This window comes from Carassius gibelio, chromosome A19 (genome assembly GCF_023724105.1).
Source record: "Carassius gibelio isolate Cgi1373 ecotype wild population from Czech Republic chromosome A19, carGib1.2-hapl.c, whole genome shotgun sequence".
NCBI classification, from domain to species: domain Eukaryota; kingdom Metazoa; phylum Chordata; class Actinopteri; order Cypriniformes; family Cyprinidae; genus Carassius; species Carassius gibelio.
The window spans coordinates 8,863,250-8,870,371 of NC_068389.1; the positions used below are offsets into that span (position 1 = coordinate 8,863,250).

Genomic DNA, 7,122 nt, shown 5'->3' on the forward strand with positions numbered 1-7,122 from the left:
CTTAAATGACTCATAAGCATTTGTGAAAGTTCTGCTTGCATTACAGCTTAGTATTGATCTGTGAGCTGAACAGATTTACTGTTACATCCATGAGATTATGTAAATTCAAATAAATATAATGTCACAGGATGTCATAGGTCAGTATCAAATGAGTTTGAAATTATTATTTGCAGCACAAATAAGTTTTTTTTTAGGATTTTTAAAAATCCCTAAAACTGTCAGAAAAAGGTTAAGGCCTAAGCTATTTCTATGTGAGTGGCTAAATTTATTTTTGTTTTTATAATTGTAATACACAAACTATGAAATTATACAAAATGTATAAAAAGGTAAATAAATAAATACGCACACATTAAAAAAGCAGCCAAGTCGAATGAGTTTCCTTTTTTATATAGATTAAAATTGAAGACAGAAGCAAGTGGTAAATGTGGTCACTTTAATATTCAAATCCAGTAGATCCAGTTTATGTTCACGTGGCTGTTTTCGTTTATATTCGCCAAGCTATTATGTATTTTGAAATAATCTTGTCCGTGATGTGTTCGTTCGTACGACGAAAGACAGAAACCTGCAGCTCAAGAGATATGTTATTCTGCCAGTCGCGCTTTCAAATAGTCTTGCACACTTAAACAGGTCACAAACACCTGCATTTAGCTCTTGTAGTGTTACAATGGGTTTATTGTGTGCATTTGTGGTAATATTCTATTTAAAAAAGCTCTTAAACAAGAATAAATTCGTTTGTTTTGAGCTCGACACTGTACGCGCTGATCGGAGCGGTGATTTCAGATAGGCAGCCACAAATATTTCATTTTCACACAAACAGTTCAAAAACATCTGAATTTAGCTCTTGGTGTGTTCTAATTGGTTGATTGTGTGATATCGCTGTAATAATTTATTTTTAAAAGCTTTAAAACAGGAATAAATTCGTTTTCTCTGAGCTCTTTACTCCAGACGCTCGTGGTCACAGCGGTGATTCATCTCTCCTATTTCTCACGTATCTCTGGCCAGAAATAATTTATCCATGAGCCCTGAACCGGTAATAATCAGATATGTTGGTTTAGCTTGTCAGTGTGAATTAAATCTAAGTATTTATTTGTATTTTTAACCGATTTAAAAGTGAAAGTAAAAGTCCGGGAATTGAACCTGTAGGGGCGCTATTTCTCTCAGACAATGGAAGTCTAAGCACATATACTCAAACTGAGGGACAGAGTGAGATGAGATGTCTGACAGTTTTTAAATTTTCTGTTATCCATACAGTGTTGTAAAGTCGTGAAACTATGCATATTTCCTCAGAATGACTTTTTCATCTGTATGAAAAAATTCTTTGACGTGTTTGGAAGCTGCAATTTAAAAATACAATAATGATTCCCTTTGTAAGGTCATTTCAAAAAATCACCACGGCAAAACCATTCAAGCTATCCAAAATCCATTCACAATTTAAGTTCCTATCAGAAATACTGATGTGTGTTCAGAGTTTTGTGAAATTCTAAGTATGTTATTTGCCTCAAAATCACCTGAGAAGTATTCCAGTTTGACATGTTGCCAGGCCAACAATTTTTTAGATATCAATATCCCCCTTGCAGATTTATATCGGCTGTGTTTTAACATTATTCTGATGAAGTTTGAAGCAAATCGAGTAATAATAAGATGCTGAATTCAAATCATTTTGAAAATGACACACTTCCTTCTGCCAGTTGGTGGCGCTATAACTTTGACTCCTAATAGTCACATATATGCGATCGACATCATACAACGAATAATCTGATGAAGTTTGATTAAAATCAGGAAATGTATGTGGACGGTATTAGACACTTCCTGTTTCTCATTTCTCGCCATAATTTCAACGCCTCGCCACGAGCAAACCGTTCGAGATATCAAAAATCCCCTGGCAATTTTTCATCCCCAGTGTCTTGAGATCATGTTGACCGAGTTTGGCGGCAATCGAGCAAAAAACCTATGACAAGTATTTCAAATTCCAGAGCATGCGCTTTTTACATAACTCTAAATAGCTGACTTCCTGATGGGCGGAGCCTATGACATGCAATACGAAAGTTGTTCGGCACGATGAGATCTATATGTGTACTGAGTTTCATATGAATATGTGCAAGTATGTGTGAGCTATACATCAAAATTTTTGACTGTGTTCCAGGGGGCGCCGTAGAGCCCCTGTGCCACGCCCGGGTCCCAGCCTCTGCAGGCTCCTAAAGGCCACAGATTCCAAAGTGTGCGCAAATTTTCAAGAGTTTTTGAGTATGTTAAGGACCCCAAAAGCCCCCACAACTTTGACGAAAAATTTGAATACTAAACCCTAAATAGCCAACTTCCTGTTGGGCGGAGCCTATGATATGCAATACAAAAGTTGTTTGGATTGATGATATTTATATGTGTACCGAGTTTCATACGTCTACGAGCAAGAATGTATGATATATGGCCCTCCATATTCCAGGGGGCGCTGTAGAGCCCCTGTGCCACGCCCGTGTATCAGTCTCTGCCCGGCCCTAATGGCCGCAGGTTCCAATCTGTGTGCCAATTTTCAAGACTTTTTAAGCATGTTAAGGGCCCCAAAAGCCCCCGAGACGTTGGAAAATAATAATAATAATAATAATAATAATAATAATAATAATAAAAAATAATCCTAAGGAAAACAATAGGCCTCTCGCCCTTTGGGCTTGAGCCCTAATAACAAATAATCCTAAGGAAAACAATAGGGCTCTCGCCCTCCAGGCTTGAGCCCTAAATATAGCTGCAAGCAGCGATGGCGGGCTCAAGCCGTCAGTGCAACGCCACCCCGGTGGCATCGGGAAAACTGTGCCCAGCGGGCATAAGCATTTATAAAAAATTTATAAGGAGTGCATTGTAGCTGACACCTAAATTAACACATTAAAATTGTTTTGTGACTGCAAGTCTTTCTCCTCAAATGCTATTGAGCTTCAAATTTGCATTTGAGCCCATGTGAAAAAGTAGCATTATTTACATTTGACTTACAGTTTGTTTTAATAAACATAAAACATTCAATTTAATTGTGCATTATAGCTGTCACCTAGATGAACAATTACAGTTGTTTTTATGACTGTAAGTCATTCTCTTCAAATGCTACTGACGTTAGAAAAGTGTATAACAATATCACATGTAACTTTAGAGACGGTCCCTAAATTTGAGACTCTCGAATGTCCAATGTCAAGCCAAATTTATGCCTGTTTTTTTTTTTTTTTTTTTTTTTTTACTTTCTTTAGTTTTCTTTTCTCTGTCAATTACGAACATTCAGCCGCAAACATGAGGTGTGAGTGATCACGAGCGCAGATGGGAGAATGGTGCAGGTTTTTTTTTTTTTGTTTTTTTTAGCAACTGGGATGGTGTCCCCTCTGGAAGTTGGTGCCCTATGAAGACTGCATACTCTGCATATAGGGAGTCACGGTACTATCTGGAAGATATATTCCTCAAATTGTCGTACAAGAGGAGGGGATGCTAGTCCTTCAAGAATCACTCAAAATATTCTGTTCATACACTCTAAAAACTGCTGGGTTGAAAACAACCCAATTTGGGTTATTTTGACAACCCAGCGCTGGGTCAAAAAGGGACGAACCCAGCGCTGGGTTATTTTAACCCAACCAGTTGGGTTATCATATTTAACCCAGCCTGCTGGGTTGCCATTTTTATGGTTTAAAATGACTATATTGCAGGGTTTCAAAAACCAGAGCGGGTGTTTTTTATCACTGTATTTCAGAAGGAAAACTACTGCATTTAGAAAATGTTCGATATCATTTAGCATGTGCTTGATAAGGCAGCGTTTGTGAGCTCAGAGCCGCTCTGCAGCCGTTACCGGAGAAACCTACCTCTCCCGCTCTTAGCGCCTCCTGCTGGCAGAAATAAACTCGCAGAATGCAGCCACCAATTGAATGTAAGGATGTGGGGAAACAATGCATTTCTACGTTAAAATTAACCCAAATTGAGCTAGGCATTAAACCTACAAATGTTGTTCATTTTAAATATCACTTTTACACACAAATAATAATTATCAAAAGGAAAATATTTATTAAAAACAAGAGAAAAGTCAAAAAGTAACATGTTAGAAGAAATGCAGAAAAGGATGGCATTAACAGCTACAGAGTTCATAAAGCATTGAACATTTGATGAATATAACTTAAGATCAAATTGGACTTTGTTCAATTGTATATATTGTATAAAAATATATGAAAACACTTATACAATAAATGTACAATTAGTTAGGTTTTTTTCCAACTATTCTGGCATGACAGTACACAAATAAATCACAACACTAACTTTGATATTACAACATTTAACAGACGCATGTGTGTGTGTGTGTGTGAGAAAGAATGTGAGCAGGTGTATGAATGACAGAGTGTAAACTCTTCAACTAAACAACACAGAAAAAGCATTTAACTTTTTTTTTTTAACAAATTATACACTTACAGTCTGTTTCATAGTCCATGAATACAGATCATGCATCACGGTCAATTTTCATGATCTCTTTAGCATAACTGATGTAATCATGAAGAAACCCCATCAGCACAGCATGTGACATCTTCTACATCATCCAGGGCAGCGTCCTCCTTTAAAACCACCGCTGCATCAGTTTAGGGGAAAGAAGATTCTCCTCTCTGACCAGGATTCATCCCAGTCACCGCCTGTTCTTCATCAGTGGCCTAAGAGAAACACATTTGAAAAAATTAAACATTTAATTAAACTATTCATTTTCAGGTAGAGGTGTATTCACATCCGTAAGGATAGGTAAATAATCTGTTTTAAAGTTTCAACACTTGTGTGGTTGTTTAATGTCTGTCTATCACAGCTCTCATGAAGTCTATAATGGCAGCACTAGTGTGAGGACAGGTGATATTGTTTGAATAAATATTGCTTTCAGAAAGCTTCTTTACTGAAACATTAAAACAGTCATGACATTCACATACCTCACAAATGTTCATGTACGTGGAGGGCTGCTCTTCAAACCGTTAGTTCACCAAATAATTAAAATGTTCACAATTTACTCTCCCCATGTTTTTCCAGACTCACACAAACTCTGCTCATTTTTTGGAAAGCATATGAATATATTTAATATTCTCTTTTTGTGTCCTCCATTGCTGGTCTGGGAGACCAGTATTTTATTTTGAACATACATGTTTGCTATCATATAATTTAAGAAGTATTCATATATAAATATCAGAATTTACTTCTACAATAACTCTATATTTATGAAGCTTGAAAATACTGATTATCTAAACTATAAATGGATTAACAAATATTATGAGAGAACTAAAAATATATTAATTTATGTTGTAAAGACAGACAAAAGTCTTATAGGTTTGGAATGACTTGAGGGCAAGTAAATTATTTTTTGTGTGAACTTTACCTTTAAGAGGGAAGACCAAGAATAATGACTCTCCAAATCAGACAACTCCAAAGTTGGTTTGAGTTCTGCAATAAAAAACACAGACATCAATGGTTTTAATGAAATGAGCACGTCATCACACTGTTGTTGCATCAAAATGTGAAGTAAACTGGCAGGAGACAACAGAAAAATTTATTTTCTAAAAATAACTTACATTAAATCTCAAAGGAATGATGCTCTCCCATGTCTCTTGCTTTTAACATCTACAAAAACAAAAAAACAAACATTATTTTACTCTTAGTGAAACACAACAACAACTGATAACATGAAATTATGAAGTTTACTTGCCTTAAACGATCTTTCCCTCTCTTCAGAAGAAGCTGAGAAAACCACCTCCCCACACAAGCAGACTTGTGTGTCCTTAACTCCAGTTAGTTTGAGTTCTGCAAAGAGGGACATCAATGGTTTCAATAAAATATTAACATATACATACATATATATATATATATATATATATACACACACACATACAGACATGTGTATACACACACACACAGACATATATGTGTATATATATATATATATATATATACAGACATATATGTGTATATATATATACATACATATATATATATATATACACATATATGTGTATATATATATATATATATATATATATATATATATATATATATACACATATATGTGTATATATATATATATATATATTATATATATATACACATATATGTGTATATATATATATATATATATATATATATATATATATATATATATATATATATATATAAATAAAATCACACTGTTTTTGCATCAAAATGTGAAGTTAACAGGCAGGACACAACATAAACATTAATTTTCTAAAAAAAAAAAAAAGTAATAATAACTTAACTTACATCAGTCTCAAAAGAATGAAGTTATCTTGTCTCTGGATTGCAACATCTAAAAAAACAACAACATTATTTTAGTCTTAGTAAAAATAAAGATAACTTGATGTTATTCTGAAGTTTGCTCTCCTTAAACCGTCTGTCCCTCTCTTCAGAAGAACACCTCCTCCTCATCCTCACACAGGTCTGTGACTCCTCACACAAACAGCTTCTGTGTCTTTAACTCTCAGCACGAGGACAATGAAGACACAAGCTTGACAAGTCTGAAATATTACATGTAAAACATACTTTTAACAGTTACCACTTCAACAGCCTCAAAATAATTATGCTAGTCTTTACTACACAATGCCGTTTCCTTTAGGAGACAAACATACATTCAGTTTAACCGCGAAAAAAAAGACAAATTCACATGAGCGTAACCGTGACCATAACCGTCTGTTAACGCCTCAAAAAGTACAGATAATGTAAAATCTTATGTAAATATGACAAAATACATTCACAGACGTTATATTAAAAGTACATCCTCCGTTCAGTACCGTTACATGAGGCAGTTAACGTTAAGACCTCCGTGTCTGAGGCGAAAACCGCGTCCGTTTTTTTTTAATATATAACGTTAAGCTCCTTTGTTTCCGCCTTTCATAAAACCTTCCGCCTTTCATACAACCGGGTAAACAATAAAAGATAACTTTACATTTTGAATATTTACTTACCATAGTCTTTCACTCGCTTCTCGCTTCTATCACGCTGAGAAAATGGCGGCTGCTCGCACTGGAGACGTACGATCTTGACGTGACGTGCGTGCTCTCCTTCACGTCCGCGTCCTCAACCCAGGTCCGCTGGGTTAAACATTTTTTTTTTTAAACCTTATTTTCA

General features: G+C 35.2%; 2 long non-coding RNA genes across 2 annotated transcripts; both read right to left on the reverse strand.

Moving 5' to 3' along the window:
• Positions 1-3,908: 3,908 nt before the first annotated feature.
• LOC127935543 (uncharacterized) lies at positions 3,909-5,606 on the reverse strand. Its single transcript, XR_008148109.1, has 3 exons — positions 5,556-5,606; positions 5,363-5,427; positions 3,909-4,658 (listed from the first exon to the last, which is right to left on the reverse strand). It is a non-coding gene; the product is annotated as an uncharacterized LOC127935543 (long non-coding RNA).
• An 83-nt stretch (positions 5,607-5,689) lies between these two features.
• LOC127935541 (uncharacterized) lies at positions 5,690-6,810 on the reverse strand. Its single transcript, XR_008148107.1, has 3 exons — positions 6,624-6,810; positions 6,259-6,512; positions 5,690-5,784 (listed from the first exon to the last, which is right to left on the reverse strand). It is a non-coding gene; the product is annotated as an uncharacterized LOC127935541 (long non-coding RNA).
• Between the last annotated feature and the right edge of the window lie 312 nt (positions 6,811-7,122).